The sequence below is a fragment of the Prionailurus bengalensis genome, chromosome E4 (genome assembly GCF_016509475.1).
Source record: "Prionailurus bengalensis isolate Pbe53 chromosome E4, Fcat_Pben_1.1_paternal_pri, whole genome shotgun sequence".
Taxonomy (NCBI): Eukaryota; Metazoa; Chordata; class Mammalia; order Carnivora; family Felidae; genus Prionailurus; species Prionailurus bengalensis.
This window is the reverse complement of record NC_057360.1, coordinates 30,747,953-30,764,966: the sequence shown is the minus strand read 5'-3', so window position 1 is coordinate 30,764,966 and position 17,014 is coordinate 30,747,953. Positions and strand designations below refer to the sequence as shown.

At 49.6% G+C, this 17,014-nt stretch overlaps 1 long non-coding RNA gene across 4 annotated transcripts in view; it reads right to left on the bottom strand.

Annotated features, from left to right (window-relative positions):
* LOC122476529 overlaps positions 1-17,014 on the bottom strand; it is a 93,080-nt gene that overhangs the window by 22,080 nt on the left and 53,986 nt on the right. Inside the window, exons 5-6 of one of the 4 annotated variants that reach the window (XR_006295523.1) lie at positions 8,732-8,931; positions 5,653-6,807 (exon numbers count right to left, since the gene is read on the bottom strand). The exons of 2 other annotated variants lie outside the window; for them this stretch is intronic. This is a non-coding gene — a long non-coding RNA (uncharacterized LOC122476529). Of the gene's footprint in view, positions 1-5,652; positions 8,932-17,014 lie in introns of those variants that run through there. One more of the 4 variants, XR_006295522.1, reaches the window with a different exon arrangement.

The following is a 17,014-nucleotide window of genomic DNA, read 5'->3' as shown; positions in this document are numbered from 1 at the left end:
TAAGTATGGCAGAGCAAAAGAGTAGAAGGAGCCTGGGACACTTGAAGGCACGGTCCGCCGGACCTCAGGATTATGTCGCAGTTAGTTAAGATTTCTCCTACACGAAGCTAGTGGGTCCCTATGGATATGTGGGCTGACAGCCTTGCCCTCTTTTCTGAGCTCCAGTCACACACATGGTCACAACCGTATTCTGGGAGATTTGAGTCAAAAGCAAAGTAGCCTAACAATCTAGACTTTTGGGGAACAGAAAGTTTGAGATTCCCGAAGGATGTCTGCACCCACGGCTGATGAGGCCATGCACTCAAGTTCTCCATCACTTGGTACTTAGGCAAGGTTCTTACGCAAGGCAGGTGAATGCGGGTGGCAAAGCAAACGCCATTTGCAGTTCTGTGGGATTTGTTACCTCATCGGCAGCGTGATGGGGAATGCACTCGTAGAGGCCAGCAGACCTCCAGCCCGCCTCTGAGGTTTGGGAAAACAGTCCGTTTTGTTTATACATGCATGGGTTCTAGACCATGGAGAAGTACTGAGTCCCACCTTGGGCGGTGTTCATTATTTCTTCCCATGTCCACATTCTGTATCCCCAAAGAGCTTGTTTGCAGTTGAATCTAAAGGCGTTTGCTGTGCACTTTCCACATGCAAGTTTCTGTGCAAAGTGCTGGGGGTGGGGGGACTCAGAGATGTCAAAGACCCAGGTCTTACCCTCAGGCAGGGAGCTGACAATCTATCTGGGGGACATAAGCATATATAATTCTCATGAGTGCAGGAGGTGTGGAAGGGCAACCACAGAAGTAGAGGGGGAGGGGGAGGTACAAAGAGGTGGAGGCCCAGAAGGGGAGCTGCATCTGAGCTGGGCTTTGGAAACCGAGTGGCATTTCAACAGGGGGTCATGTTGTGTGTGTGTGTGGCGGGGGGAGGATCTTGCCCAGGCTGACGAAGCACAGGGACCAGGAGACAGCAAGGTCACTGGCATGGAGTGATTTCAAAATGGTCACAGTCTAGTGAGGCTACAGTGTTGGGAGCCAGCAGCAGTGAACCTTGGGTGCTGGGCGTGGGAGATAAAGCTATGACTGAGTTTGAAAATAAAAATAATGGTGGCCAGCATGCACTGGGCATGTAATATGTGCCAGCCACCCTTTTAAGTACTTTCTGTGAATTAACCCACAATAACCCTATACGGTGAGGACTACTGTTCTTCCCATTATACAGGTCAGGAAACTAAGCTCTCACCAAGGAAAGGTTGGTTTGCCCAGTGGCAAACCTCTGAGAAGCACGAAGGATTCAGCCCATTTTGGCTCCAGGGTCCTACTCTTAGTGACTAAGCTGTAGTTGGAAGGGTGGGGATGGGGATCTTAAACACCACCCTGAGGGGTGTGGTTCTGCCTGCACAGATCTGTGAAATGCACAGGCGGCCTTCAGAGTTGCACTTGTGATTTTGATGCATCCCTCTGGGGCGGGGGCGGGGGGGGGGGTTCTGTGAGGAAGGGCTGGTGCACGGGGAGAGTCAAGGCAGAGGACCCATTAGGAGGCTGGAGTCGAAGAAACACTTGAGGGGTGGCCTGGGGCAGGGCCGAGGGGACAGCCAGGGATGGTTCTTGTGAAGCACTCAGTGCATCTGATACTGACTGCTGCTGAGAGAACACGAAGAAGACGTTTAAAGAGATGACAAGGGAGGCGGAGGAACCTGGGAGGAGAAGGGCTGTTCAGATATGATCAGACTTGTCCCCAAATATATCCTGCAGATACGCCGCCTGTACATGGCATGATGTATGAGCAAGCGTATTCTCTGAGCTATTTTATGTGATCACAAAGGACCAGAGCCAGCGTAAAAGTCCATCAATGGGCCACTGTTTAAATACATTATGATTTATCCATACATCAAAACGCTAAGTTTTTGCACAGCCTGTGGGTAAGCATGGTTTCCACATTTTTTTAATGTTTGGAAAAACACGAAAAATATTACTTTGCAATAGGTGAAAATTACATGAAATCCAAATTTCAGTGTCCACACACAAAATTTTGCTGGGACACAGCCATGTTTCTTCACATATGTATCATCTGTGCCTGCTTCCCCATTACGAGGGCAGCTGAGCAACGTGAAACAGGACGCGGGACCTGCAAAGCCAAACAATTTACTATCTGGTCCTGCACAGAGCAGGTCTGCTGGCCCGATGTAGACTGTCTGGAAAGCTGCGTGAGAAACGAACCACGGCAACTGCCTCTGGGGACAGATGTCCAACAGACAGAGTTGGAAAGGAGACTTCCTACAGCGCAACGTTTACACTTTTTGAATTTTGAATCCTGTGAATATTTAACTATCTTTAAGCTTAATTTGAAATGTAAGGGAAAAAGAGTGGACCCTGTTTCTCATCCTGAACTGAAGGAAGAGGAATGAGAGAGGGCAGAAATGGCAGCCGATGCCAGCTTCAGTGCCAGGTCTGGGAGAGGTCACAGGCATCCAGCCAGAAGAGGTCGCAAGGTGAGCCTGGGCTTGACCTCAGCCTTGCACTTGCTGAAAGACCCAGGACAGCTCTCCTTCCCTGTGGGGGAGGGGCCCGTGCTGCTCAGGTGCTGAGACGCCCTGCCCCAGAGGGGGCCCAGAACATGGGCCTCTGTCTCTCTGCCTGCTGGGGAGGATGGAGGGAAATGGTCACATAAACCCAGACTGTGACCTCATCAGCGGTTGAGAAACAAGAAGGAGCACAGACTGGGAACGTGCAGTGGTGAGAAGGACACGAGGGGTCCGAACACTGGGTCTTCCCTAGCCACCAACTGTCTCTGTGACCTGAGGTAAGTCATTCTGCCTTTGGGGCAGAGCTCCATCCCTGTTGCCAGGGGCTTGGACCAGACTGACAGTCATCCAGCTGCCACTTTCCTGCCCTCTGCCCACTAGGTACACACTATTGGGCATTCCTCAAGACTTCACAGGGGACCTGGATTGAAAATATGACAACAGGGGTGCCTGGTTGGCTCAGTCAGTTGAGCATCTGACTTGGGCTCAGGTCATGATCTTGCAGTTCGTGGGTTCGAGCCCTGCGCTGGGCTTTGTGCTGACAGCTCAGAGTCTGGAGCCTGCTTCAGATGCTGTGTCTCCCTCTCTCTCTCTGCCCCTTCTCTACTCACACTCTGTCTCTGTCTCTCTCTCAAAATAATAAACATTCAAAATTAAAAAAAAAAAAAAAGAAAAGATGACAACAAACCAAACAATAGCCAGTCTCACCCAGATGAGACTCTAGGACATGTCTCTACATGTGGTTCTGTCACTCCATAGCTCCAAGAGCCTCACTACTTCCCCTGATATAAGCCCTTCAGGCTGAAGGGAACACCCTTCAGTCATTGGCCAACCAGTGGGGATATCACAGCCCTGAGTGATGGCCAATCTGGCAGAGCAGTGGCAGGCAGGAAGTGGCTGGAGGGGTCTATGGGCTTGGTGGAGGGCCCCTCTTGAGCAAATCCAGGCAGATGCATTAATAGCCCAAATGCTGGGAATAGCTGTAGCAACCGCATCCCCAGAGAATTTGTCCCTAGGGAAGTCCTGTGTGTGTGGGGGGGGCGGGGGGGGGGGGCGTGGGCATCATCAGTGGAGGTCTCTCCCCCTGAGCAAGGCATGTGGCTGCATTCTCCTGGCCCTCACGGTCAGGAATAGCAAGCCCAGAGGCCGGCCAGCATCCTCAGAGAGCACTGGGTGTCATGCCCATAGTTGTCCTCAGGCCCTCAAGCCTGGAACCTCTGTTCTCTCTCTTCCTGTAAGTCCCTATGCCTCATTCATGACCCAGCTCAAAACTTTCCTTTTGAACACAGGGGCCAACTTGAAGGGGTTCAAGATGACCAAATCTGAGGTAATTTCATCAACAAAATAAATAATAATCAAAATAGATTATAACATAAATTAAAGGCAAAATAAGAAATAATGGGTCTATCTGATATAGACAAGTATTTGAATACATACATAAGGGAGAGGGGACAGCTCTTTCTCACAGCAAAATTCCAATGAATAGATGTTAGAAGACACAATGGAAATAGAAAGCCACCGTTTGGCAAACACTCACAATAATGATTGTTTAAAGCAGGAATCATCAGTGGAAACAAACATTCGTGGGTGAAAATGTGGTAAGAAACAGGATGTTTACATAATCTCAAAGTATTTCCCCACAAGATGCTTGTTAATTGTAAAGTGGAAAATGGTATCTTTACGGCGGAAAAACCTAGCAGACACTGCCTTAGGCAGGTGATCAAAGTCAACATAACAAGAAACCCAACAGATTGGCCTCACGTACGTACTGCCCAATACAATGCCCTGAGAAGGGCACAGCATCACTTCTGTGGTGTTCTTGTCAAAACACACGTGCTGAGAAAACACCAGCCAAACCCAAGTTGAGGGACATTCTACAGAATAACTGGCTGGTACTCTTCAAAAGTATGAAGGTCACGAATGAGTAAGATGAAGGAACTGTCCCAGGAGCCTAAGGAAACATGACAACTAAATACTATGTGGGGTCCCTGCACTGGCTCCCAGACCCGATGAAGTACATGAGTGAGACAGCTGATGCAATCTGAAGGAGGTTTGTGGCTGATGTTGATTTCCGTCTTGAGGACTGAACTGTACGTTTGTAGGATGTCAACACTTGGGGAAACTAGGTGAAAGATATTCGGGAATTCTTTGTACTATTTTTGCAACATTTTATGTAAGTCTGAAATTATTTTGAAAAAACAAAACAAAAACCTTTCCTCTCTTGTCCAACTTCCCCGGAGTTAATTCCCTTAGCTGTGTGTAGCCGGCCACTTGGCACATGGTGTTTCTATCATTTGCTAACATGTCTGTCTCCCTCAGGCTGTGAGTCTTAGCACAGGGACTAGGTCTCTCTAACTTACCTTTTAGCCTCATCTTATAAATCTTATCTGGATGGAAGCTGGCTGTCAGTCTTCCTCGTCAAGAAACCCCCTTCCCCACCCCTTTCCTTCTCCCACTGTAAAAAGCCCTGCTGTTCTTTCAGTGGCTCAGACTAAAATCCCAGGGGTCATCCTCGATGCCTCTCTTTCCCTCTCATCCCAGGACGGGCAAGTCTTGTTGGGGGGTTCTCCAGTAACTGGGGTTCTCCAGAGTTTATCACCACACAGACCATCCCCCACCCTTCTCCAGCGCCCTTGGCTGAGGGCACTCATTTCTCAGCAGAACATGAGCCCCATTTGCTAACCGATCTCCACCTACCTGACCCTCAAGGGCCTTTTCCATGAAGCAGCCAAGGAGATCTTTAGAAGGAGAAAATCGCTTCACATCACTCCCTCCACTGGCTTCCCATTGCTATTAGTGTGAAATCCAAATTCCCAGCATGTCACATGAGGCCCTACCTGCTTTGGCCTCTGCCTTCCATCTGACCTTACCTTGACCCCCTCTGCCCTCACTCCCCCTGCTCCAGCCACCTGGCCCTGCCATCTCTCCGTAGGTATGCCAAGTCTGCTTCCATCTCTGGGGTGTGGATCTTCCACAGCTCTCCGCAGGACTGTCTCCTTCTCAATGTTCAGGCTCAGCCCAAATGTCCCATCCTCAGACATCGCCAGTGTGTTAGCTCAAGTAATCCTGTTCTTCCCCAGACACTCTTGGTCCCTGTATTGGTTTGTCAGGGCTTGCGTAACAAAGCACCACAGATTGGGTGGCTTAAGAAACAAAGATTTATTTTCTCATAGTCCCTGAGGCTAGGAGCCCAAGATAAAGACGTCAGAGAGGCTGGATCCTTCTGAGGAGAATCTGTTCCAGGCCTCTCTCCCAGCTTCCAGCTGTTTGTGGAAATCTGGTGTTCCTTGTCGACGCATCACCCCGGTCTCTTCATCTTCACGTGGCCTTGTGCCCATGTACCTCTATCCAGATTTCCCTTTTTTTTTATATGGACACCAGTCATAATGGGTGGGAGCCCACCATAATCTCATTTTAACTCGATTACCTTAATAAATAAAGCCACATGCTAGGGGACAGCACCGACATATAACTTCTTGGGGAACACAGTTCAACCTAGGGCCGTGCCATCACCCTGTTTTCTTTAGGGCCTTTGTAACCATCCTAATTATCTCATTTATTTGTGGTCATTGTCTGTGTCTCCCCAACTATAACATAATCTGTACCAGGGTAGGGATCTGCCCCAACTCCAGGGCTTGGTCCTTCTCCTGCTGCACAGAGGGACACCAGCCCGTTTCCACAGCTCGAATCAGGATACCTCCCTCAGGCTGCCCCAGGTGAGAGGAAAGACCTGCCCTCATTCACTTTCCACAAGCAACCAATGTGCTTGCTCTACATTCATCACTTAGCTCACTGTCCAGCCAGAGATTTGTGGCCTCCAGCCCTGGAGCCAGCCACACATCCCAGAGCCCAGAGGTACCATGCACATAGTAAATACTCAGTAAACACTTGCTGAATGAATGAAGGCCACACAGTTTGGGCGTTGACCCAGGTTTACCGCCCTCTAGCCAGTATGGCTCGTGGTTAAGGGCCTGGACGCTGAGGCTAGACTGCTTGGGTCTGCCACCTAAGAGGAGACCTGAGTACATTACTTATCCAGTCTTTGCCTCAGTTTCTCCAACTGTGAAATGGAGAGGATTATAAAAGTACCTCCCTAGTAAGGTGTTGTATGAAATGAGATCAAATGTAGTGAACAGTGTCTGGCTAATAAGAAGTGCTCCGTGCTGACCCAGGCCTCATCCTTTAGCCTGGCCTGAGGTCTGGGAAAGTTCCCGATGGCCAAAGGCAGGTGTCTCTGGTCAGCTGGGTGCAGGGGCTCCAGGTTTACCTTCAGCATCCATCTTCAGAATCCCCATCTACACAAGGGAGATTTTGACCATAAAAGCCTTGGCCAGGAACCGGGTTTTGGGTGGGTCTTGGAATTTCACTGCTTCTTCTGGCTGACTGAGGAGAGGAAAAAGGAGGATATAGCTCCCTGGACTCTTTCTGGACTCCTGGCGTGAGGTAGGCAGCTTCCAGTTGACTCAGCAGGCCACTTTCCTCGGAATCAGCCACTCTGATTCAAAACTGTTCATGTTGCAACAGGCTCACAGCCACCCCCGGAAAAGCTGACCCCCCACTCAACTTGCTTCCTGATTTAATAACTATATATAGCCACACTTATAGACCTTTCTATATATGTATGCACTTAGAAACCAACAAAGCTAAAAATACCCCCCTCCCCACACCTCACTTCTTTGTTTTCTTTGTTCCTCGTTCTTATTTGTGGCTTATGAGACTGGAACTTGCTGTCAGCATGGAGTGGCCTCTATCTAGCCGTGGGTGGCAGGGAGACCAGAGCATACACTCGGGGAGATGGGTGTGAGGGATCCAGTCCCAGCTCTGAAGTCGTGTTCTGTGATTATCTGGGATATCCTTCCCCTCACTAGGCCTCAGTGCCCCTCAAAGTTGATCAGTGTCCCTCATCAAGGAGGCATTGAACTTGATCTAAGGTGTTCTCTTCCTCTTTCATTCACTGGCTAAGTGCAACGGCATTCATGGGAAAAGGTGACACACACACACCAGAACCTCTGATTCCTGTTCTTTCTACGTTGACCGAATATTTACGGAGCCCTTACTGTGCATCTGATAAAGATCTCTGCCCTCGGGGAACTTACTATATTCCAGTCAGAGGAGAAAAATAAACAAAATAAACAAACTATATAGCCTGTTTGGTGGTAAGTGTCATGGAGGAAAATAAAGTAGAAAGGGGGGACAGAAAATGGAGGGGGGTGCAATTTAAATTGAGGAGGTTAGGGAAGACCTCACTGGCAAGATGGGGTTTGCATAAGGAGGAGGAGTGAAGGTGTGCCCAGGAGGAGGGGGAGTAGGCATGCAGATACCTGGGAGCGGGGGCGGGGGGGCGGTGTGGAGTGTGCCAAGCAGAGGAGATGCAAATACCAAGGCCTCAAGGTGTGAGTGCATCTACACCTGGTGTACTGGGGGGCCACTGTGGCTGGCATGGAGGGAGCAGGGAGGGAATGCGGGCCAGGACCTCAGGTGGAAGGGTAACATGGAACAGTACTATGTCTGGGATGGGGTGCCATTGGAGGGGTTTTTGCTGAGCAGGGACCTCAGCTGACTCTTATCTTCCCAGGATAGCCTGGCTTCTCAGTTAGTTTATAACAGACCGCAGGGCCCAAGAGTGGAAGCAGGGAGACCAAAGAGAAGACCACTACAAACCAAACCAGGGCTGATGGTGGCTCAAAGCAGGGTGGTGGGGCGGAGATGGGAAGGAGCAGATCTGCTGATGGTTTGGGCAGGAGTCTGTGAGAAACAGAAGCCAAGAGTGACTCGAAGGTTATTGGCTTGAGCAATGATGGAATTGCCACGAACTCAAATGCACTGGGAGAACGAAAGGTCAGGAACTCAGTTTGGACCCACGCAAAGAGAGACACCCATGAGGCATCCCAGAGGGGACCCTGAGTGGGCAGTTGGATGTATGAGCCTGGAGTCTGGCAGAGAGTCTGGGCTACGGATCCACGGCTGAAAGCGGCCCACAGGTGCATGTGAGTGGTGCATAAAAGCCACAGGCCTGGGTGAGGTTCCTGCGATAGTGTGGGAGGGTCTGTGTGCTGAGCTCTGGGGCACGCCAACATTTAGAGATCAGGAAGAAGGTGAGAAGGAAACAGAAAGAGAACAGAGAAGAATCAGCCAGGGAGGCATGGCTGACTCCTCTCCTGGCTTCAGTTCTTCATCTGTAAAGGGCGGGCTGTCCAGAATCCTCTCCCACACGGATACCTGTGCTTACAGGTGCAGAATGGAGGTGTGCCCACATCACAATGCGAAAGCCCTTTCCGGGTCTAGTCTGGGATGCACGTGGGACTCAGGCTCCTGACTGACCTCCCTGGTTTAGAAGCATCTGCAGATGGTCTAATGCTGCTGGGTCACAGGGAGGAGTGGAGTAGGGAGGCGGGCAGTCCTGTCCCAGCAAGCTCTGCCTGGGGAGAGAAGAGGGCCAGTGTCAAGGAGTTCTCACCCGGGCTGGGGTGGTAGGAGCTGGCTTTATTTAGACACTCTTTTTTCTTTCTTTCTTTTCTTTTCTTTTTTTTTTTTTTTTTGGTTAGCAGTTTATTTATTTAGTTTTTTTTAATTTAATTTTTTTTTTAATTCCCCTGTGAGCAAAAAGTAGCTTAACTGTTCTCTTGTGATACAGGCCAACAGGGAAAAAAGTGTTTGGGATATTAATCACGCACATGATTTGGAGCATTTTAATAGAAAAGGAGGAGGGTGGTCTCTGACATGTCTTCCTGCTATCCTCTTGGGACCTTGAAGAATAGTTTTTTGTTCTTTTGTTTTTTTGGTTTTTTTTTTGCTCACTCAGAGGTAATTCCCAAGTCAGGTTCCCCCCACCCAAGGATTTCTAGATCCAACCTTGGGCAGAGCAGAACCAGCCCTGGAAGGTGCTGTGAGGCCGGCAGGATTCCAGGCCTCAGACAGTGGGGCCTCAGCCCTGCCAGGGTCCCTCCCTGATATGCTCTCAGCCAGTGCACAAATAGGTCCTCAGTGAGCCCGAGCCCACACCTGAGCCCTGCTAGGGATCTCTGGTTTTCTACTACCAATTAATCACTTTCATTGCACGCTTACTATGTTAGCATTTTATATATATTAACATATTTATCTCTTTAAAAAAATTTTTAATGTTTATTTTATATTTGAGAGAAAGGGAGAGTGTGAGTGGGAGAGGGGCAGAGAGAGAGGGAGACACAGAATCCAGAGCAGGTTGCAGGCTCTGAGCTGTAGGCACACAGCCCAACTAGGGGCTTGAACGCACTAACCTCGAGATCACGACGTGAGCCGAAGTCAAACGCTTAACTGAGCCACCCAGGCGCCCCTAACATATTTATATATATAGTATATTATGTATATGTGTAAATATACATAAGTGCAACTGAATTCTTTGGATGCCACTTAGGGTGTTCTGATTCGGTTTTGCAGTATGATTGTTCCCTTTTACGAAGGAGAAAACTGAGGCACAGAGAAATTCATTTGCTGACCTGAAGTCACTTGGGAAGCTGGAGATTTGTACCCAGTATCCTGACTCTGCAACTAATGGGCTACATCTCCTTGCCATAGGGGTCCCTTGTGCCTTTGAGATCAACTCACTTGACAGTTGGGGAAACAGAGGTCTGGAGGGGAGAAGTGCCTTGCTTCAGGTCACAGAGGGCTCTGACAGAATTGAGAGTAGGCCCAGAGGTTCTTTCATAGCCTGCCACCACTCATTTAATAGATGTTCTGAGTACACACCACAGACATTCTGGAGAGACAGTGGGGAAACTTCCCAGGGCAGAGCACCCCCAGCCTGGTGCCCCTGATGCTCCGTAGCCTTGTGACACTCATCATGGGCTAGTGGAGACAGTGCCCTGTGGCTGGGAACTGCTCTGGGGAGGCGAAAATGAGCCAGCAGGAATCCCACCCTTGAGGGGTATGAAGCCACATCCCTGAACCAATGTGCCACACTGCATATCCCGTGCCCCCTACTGGGGGTCCTCCCTCTCCCTCTCCACCTGCTGGTATGCCAGGCACCTTTCAAGGCCCAGTTTGGTTCACTTGAGAGGCCGGGAAGCCTCTCTGCAGAATCCAGAACTGCTTCCTCTCCTTAGCACTTGTCTAAAGGCCTTTCTCTGTTGCGGGTACTTGACTATATTTGTGTCTATCCTCCTAGGCAGTCAGAAAGCCCCTCAAGGACCAGGACCCCGTCTTGCCATGTACATGTCTTGCCGTGTCTTATTCTGCATGCCTGTCCTGGGCACCCAGGCTGATGTGCTATAATTTAACCCGTGGCATTAAGTACAAGCAGAACAGTTTCCAAGTGGGAATGACAAGAATTCAGAAGGGGTGGAAGTTCCTTGATGAAGAAGTTAGTATCCTGCTTTGCAACACAGGGAGAGATGATGCACGTGAAAACAGGAGAGGCATTTAGGAGGAGGAATGAACTCAAAGGCACGGAGACAAATTTCGAAGAAGGGGGAAACAAGGGCCACGTGTGAGAGACGGCAAGTCTTCTGTCTGGCTGGACCCATAAAGGGAAAAAGTGGAAACTGAAGTTGGATCCAGACTGTGGAAGATATGGACTGCCAGGGTAAGGATGGAAGTTCCCTGTGGGCAACAGGAGGCCTGAGGATGTGGACAGGGGTCCCCTCCCCAGATGAGGAGCAGTGGGAGCAGGGGGCATTGCAGGGTGCTTTGCAGTTTCCAAAAGTCATTTTACCTGAACGTTTGGCTCACACAATTCTTACTGTATGCCTTCTGGATAAGATTATCATCCTTATGGAGACACTGGCTTGAAGTCACTTGCTCCAACTCACAATGCTAATAATAAGCACCAGGGCTGGGCTTGAGTCCAAAGCTGAGAGAAGGTGGGTTGAATTGGTAATGGCGGTGTGACCGGGGAGGAGCAGTGATGGCAACGGGGGTGGGGCGGACTGAAGGGATGAACTCGGTAGAACTTAACCCCAAATTCAAAGGACGAGGGAGAGAAGGAGGGGACAAAGACAGGGCTGTCACCTAGAGCCTGAGTAGGGGAGAAAGGGAGGGCTGGATTCCCTTTTCCAGCCGTACTGCATTCCCCGAGTCAACCCAAGCCCTGACTCAGAGTACGGAAGAAGTTGGGGTGGGCATACCAGAAACCAGATCACAGAAACTGAAGATATCCCACAGGTCCTGCCAATATAGATCATATCAGATCATACCATATCATATCACATCACATCACATCTTCTATATGATATGTCAGGTGAAATGGGAAAAGAAAGCTCTAGCTTTGACTTTTGGACTCAAAGGCAGCCGTGTCCCTCCTGTCTCCACACACAGAGGCCCAGCTGGGAGCACACAGAACATCCCTTCCTGCCAGGGCCCTTGTGGAGACATCATGAGGAAGTGTGTTTTTTGGTAGAAACTACTCTGAGTTCACTGAGTCTGTTGGCCTTTCTTCCTGAGCTCATAGCTACTACCTTCATTTCCAGCTCTTATCCCTCCCCACGTCCACTGAGTTCTGGCTCATGGCTCGTGGGCAGAGGGAGGTGGCCACTCACGGGTCTGGCTCATGACTGCTTCCCATGTGATTCTTTGCTTTTCCTTCCATCTGCCAGTAGGATGTCATTGCCTAGGGTAACGTGGAAACCACAGCCTGGTTTCCTGGATGGCAGGGTCCCTTCCCCCCAGTCAGGATCACCCGCTCTGGACAATCAAGTAGGATTTTATTATGCTAAGACTCTGCAGTGTGGGAGTTTGCACATTATCTTACCTAACAGAGCATGGAGAAGCTTTTTGAGACCCACGAGATGTTGTAGGATTGCAAAGTATTTTGTCCTGTTTCTATTTTAAAATCCAAGATTTTCTAGCCTGGGAAAGGCCATTTAGAAGGGCCAGCGGGGCCAAGCAGATGCCAGTCTGGGGTGTGTTAGGACCAAGGAAGGTCCCTCTCACAGCAGGGTCCAGTGTCCCCCTGATGTGATGCACACTGCCTCTATGGAATCAACCATCTCTCTCTTAGCACCTCTGAGCCCCCAAGCCTGGGGACCACTCAGAATAAGCCCTTCCCTCATTGTGCAGATGAGGTCACAATGAGAAAGAGACCTGCCCAAGGTCACGTTCCCCTCCCCTGGTGCTGTGTGCCCACCGGCAACACTCATCATCCGCATGGCGGACAAATTACTGTGGTCATTGTTACAGTGGTGGCTCCAGATCTGGAGGCCTCCATTCCCACACCATTGTGTCATCCTTGCTCACAGTAGCTCTGGGCCTGACCATATGATCTGCTTTGGTCAATGGAACATCAGCAAATGTGATGCAGGAAAAGGCTTGCACAGCATCTGTGCATGGGGGCTTGCTCTCTCTCTCTTGCTGCTGGGGCCGCCTCCTGTCCCCCACCACTCCTTCTATCAGGAAGTCTGGGCTACTGGAAGACAAGACTATAGGAGCAAAGACAAGTCTTCATGCTGAGTTCCTCTGGACCAGTGGTCTTTGGCCAGAGGGCAATTTTGCAACCCCCCACCCCCACCCCCGAGAACATTTGCCAACATTTGGAGGTTTTTTTTTTTTTAATTTTTTTTTTCAACGTTTATTTTTGGGACAGAGAGAGACAGAGCATGAACGGGGGAGGGGCAGAGAGAGAGGGAGACACAGAATCGGAAACAGGCTCCAGGCTCTGAGCCATCAGCCCAGAGCCCGATGCGGGGCTCGAACCCACGGACCGCAAGATCGTGACCTGGCTGAAGTCGGACGCTTAACCGACTGCGCCACCCAGGCGCCCCTTGGAGGTATTTTTACTTGTCCTAATTGTCTGTGTGGGGGGTGCTACTGGAATCTAGTGGGTAGAGACCAAGGATGCTGTTCAACATCATCTTACAATGCACAGGACAGTGCCCACAACAAAGAATTATCCGGTTCCAAATGTCAATAGTGCTATGGTTTAGAAAGCCTGCTGTCAAGCAAACAGCCCTCAGCTGATGTCCCAGCTGGCTGCAGCCCCATTAGTGAGACCAACAGAAGAATGGCCCCACTGATAGCAGCCTAAATCACTAACCCACAGAATCGTGAGCAAAAAGATGGTGGTTGTTTTAAGTCATTAAATTTTCGGGTATATTTTGATAGAGTAGCAAAGGTGGGTACAGGACACTCAGTTAATGGTAGTCCCTTGCTGTGGATTTGGACATGGAACACAGAAGTGGCTGGGTCCTCATGCATGGATCCTGTGGATATTTACCCAGTTTGGTGCTGTTTATCACACACATACATCCCTGTCATGGGCCAGCTGCTGTACTAAGTATTCTGTATGTACTAATTTAGTTAATTTTCGTAACAACTCCATGAGATAGTGCCTCTAGTGTACAAAAGTGCAACTGAGGCTCAGAGTGATTAACTTGCCCAGGGTCACATGGTTACTAAGTAGAGCCACATTTTGGACATCTGGCCCCGAGTCCATGCCCTTGACCACCACTCCATGCTGTTTCCTGTCAGTGACTCTGTTTCTCCTGTGGCCCAGCTGCCCTCTCCCCTGCTCCTAGACTGCTGCCCATTGGGATGACTGGCCGCTGAGGCTCCCAGGTGGCCACAGATGTGTCTCGTGACATGCTACGCCTTGAAACAGGACTGTCCAAGAGGGTGAGTGTGAGCCACGGTTCCTGGGATCACAATCCAATCTCCAAACCCAGCTCCAATATTTATTTGCGGTGGGATTTTTGAATGCTTTCCTTAACTTCTCTGAGTCTCAGTTTCCTTACTGGTAAAATGGGGCCACATCATCAGTATCCAACAATCAGTGATGTGCAGGACACAGGCCTAGACACTGATGGCACCAAGTAAACCAGCCAGGTGCATGAGGTCCCAGGAGATGTTAGCAGAGCCTCAGTTCCAGGCTGAAAGCGGCGGATGCCCAAGTCCATGACTGCGACCTTGGTCTCTCTCACTGGGCAGACCTCCAGGAAATAAAAAGGAACTTTTCTTCAGGAAATAATGAGCATCCCTGGAATTTCAGCATCTCCCGCGCACTCCCTGACTGCAGTTCTATGTCTCCCAGCCTTGTACAGTGTGGTGGTTACCAGCCCAGCCCCCAGAGCTGGATGCTTGGGTTCATGTTCCGGCTGGCACCTTGGGCAGGTGCTTAACTTCACCGGGCCGCAGTTTCTCATCTGTCCGGTGGGGACGATGACTGACCTGATCTCATGAGGTCCTCATAAGGAGGGAGTGAGTTGACAGTGAAGAGCAGCACATTTGCATGAGTAAGTGTTGCTGAAGTACCGACTTTTTTTTTTTTTCTATCATCCTTCCTTGCCAACCCTCCTGTGTTCCTCCCAAAACGGGTTCTCTGAATTCTAGAAATCCTGGCGGGCAGAGGACTGACACGTTCCCTGCTGTTATGGAATCTCTCGGGCTGAAGGTCATCTGTTTTAGGGCCATGGAACTTTCTCCTACGGCACTCACTCCCCTTGCAGGGACTCGTCACCTTATTCTTTATGATTATTATTAATTAAAAGAACAAAGAAAATGCATGAATGTCGTACAAAACTTGAAATATACAGATAAGCAGGAAGAAATTGAAAGCACTTCAAATCCCACCATTCAGAGAGAACTGTGGTTAACATTTTAAGGTCTCTTTCTCTCTCCAGACTTTTCCCCACCCAATATATTTGTTGAAATAAATCTGTGTACGTAGTGAGGCCAGGGGGTCAGCATACTCAGCCTCAGGCCCTCCTTCGAGGCCCCCGTGGTTGGGTAGGGCACCAGGGCCCTGTTGGTGGCTCTAGCCCAGGATCCAGGCAGGTCAGGGGCAGGACCTCTCTGCCTGATGCCAGTGTGCTCCCCACCCCCAGATGAGCCTGAAGCTGCCTTCTCCCAGCTCTGCACAGAACGCCCCATCTTCCACAGAGGTAATGTTTTGTGTGGGACAACTGTGTCAGAAGGAAGACCCTCACGCAGCCAGCAGGCCCTGGGAATGAATTGGGCCTTTACGTGAAAAGCTGCTCCCTGCACACCCCTAACTCCTGCTAACCTTCTCTGAAAGCTGACCACACCATCGCTAATAACCCAGATACTGAGCGGACGGGGTGGGGGCCTGCAGAAGGTCTGCAGCTTAATAACAGCTGGACAGTGTACTGGCAGACGTCAGGGTGACACTTTTCCAGGCTTTCTATAGACTCCTCCGAAACCTCGGGAGTGGAGTTTGCTTTCGCTCTCTACCATGGAATTTCTCAGAAATCTTAAAAACTATAATGGCCATGGGGCACCTGGGTGGCTCAGCGCGTTGAGCATCTGACTCTTGGTTTCAGCTCAGGTCATGAGCTCACAGTTTGTGGGTTCGAGCCCCGCATCGGGCTCTGTGCTGCCAGTGTAGAGCCTGTTTGGGATTCTCTCTCTCCCCCTCTCTCTGCCCCTCCCCTGCTCATTCTCTCTCTTTCTCAAAATAAATAAACTTAAAAAAACTATAATGGCTATCATTTATTGAGCATTTATTCTGTGCTGAGCCCTTCACAGAAATTATGTTGAATCCTCACTTCAGGTTTGCAAGGTAGATAAGGAACCTGAGGCTGAGGGAGGCCAGTGGCCTGACCCAAGTGCTGCCGTCTGTAAGAGTGGAGAGAGATTTAAACTCCGTCATTGAACTCTCAAACACATGCTCTTGTTTCCATATAAAAATTAATATTTGGGGGACCCTGGGTGGCTCAGTTGGTTAAGCGTCTGACTCTTGATTTCAGCTCAGGTCGTGATCCATGCTCGCTCACTCGCTCTCTCTCCCTCTGCCCCTCTTTCCTGTTCACACACTCTCTCTCTAAAAAATAAATAAATAACAATAATGTTTATTTTATTCAAGTGACCTATGCCCATAGTTACAAATCAAACAGGGCTAGGGGCTGCCTGGGTGGCTCAGTTAAGCATCTGAGCTCATGATCTCATGATTTGTGAGATCGAGCCCCACATTGGGCTCTATGCTCTCAGTGTGGAGCCTGCTTGGGCGTCTCTCTCTCCCTCTCTGCCCCTCCCCTCCCAATAAATAAATAGATTGATTAAATAAATAAATAAATAAATAAATAAATATCAAACAAGGCTAAAAGACACAGCAGAAACCAGCCCCAATCTCCTCTACTCCTCTGAGGCAACCACTTTCAACTCAGCAGCAGCTTTTCTTCTGCTCTTAACTCCAGGTTTCAAAATATTCACCTAAATTCTATTTCTTATATATTATTATTATTATTATTATTATTATTATTACCTTTTTAAAGTACGCTCCACACCCGGTGTGGGGCCTGAACTCACGACGCTGAGATTAAGACCAACCAAGCCAGCCAGGCGCTTCTTATGTATTATTTCTGAGAACAAGTAATCCCCCACCTCTTTCCCATTTCTTAGTTTCTTCTACTTAAAGCAATTTCCTCTAATTCCTTTAGTGGATCTATGGGAGGCCCGGCGATCATTTCCCACCACTCACCTAGGTAAATGTGTCAGCCCTTCCCTTCTCCTCGAGGCCCTGGGAGCCTCTCCTCTCCAGAATGGCCCCTCCCTCTTAGCCCTGAGACTCCCCTCTGA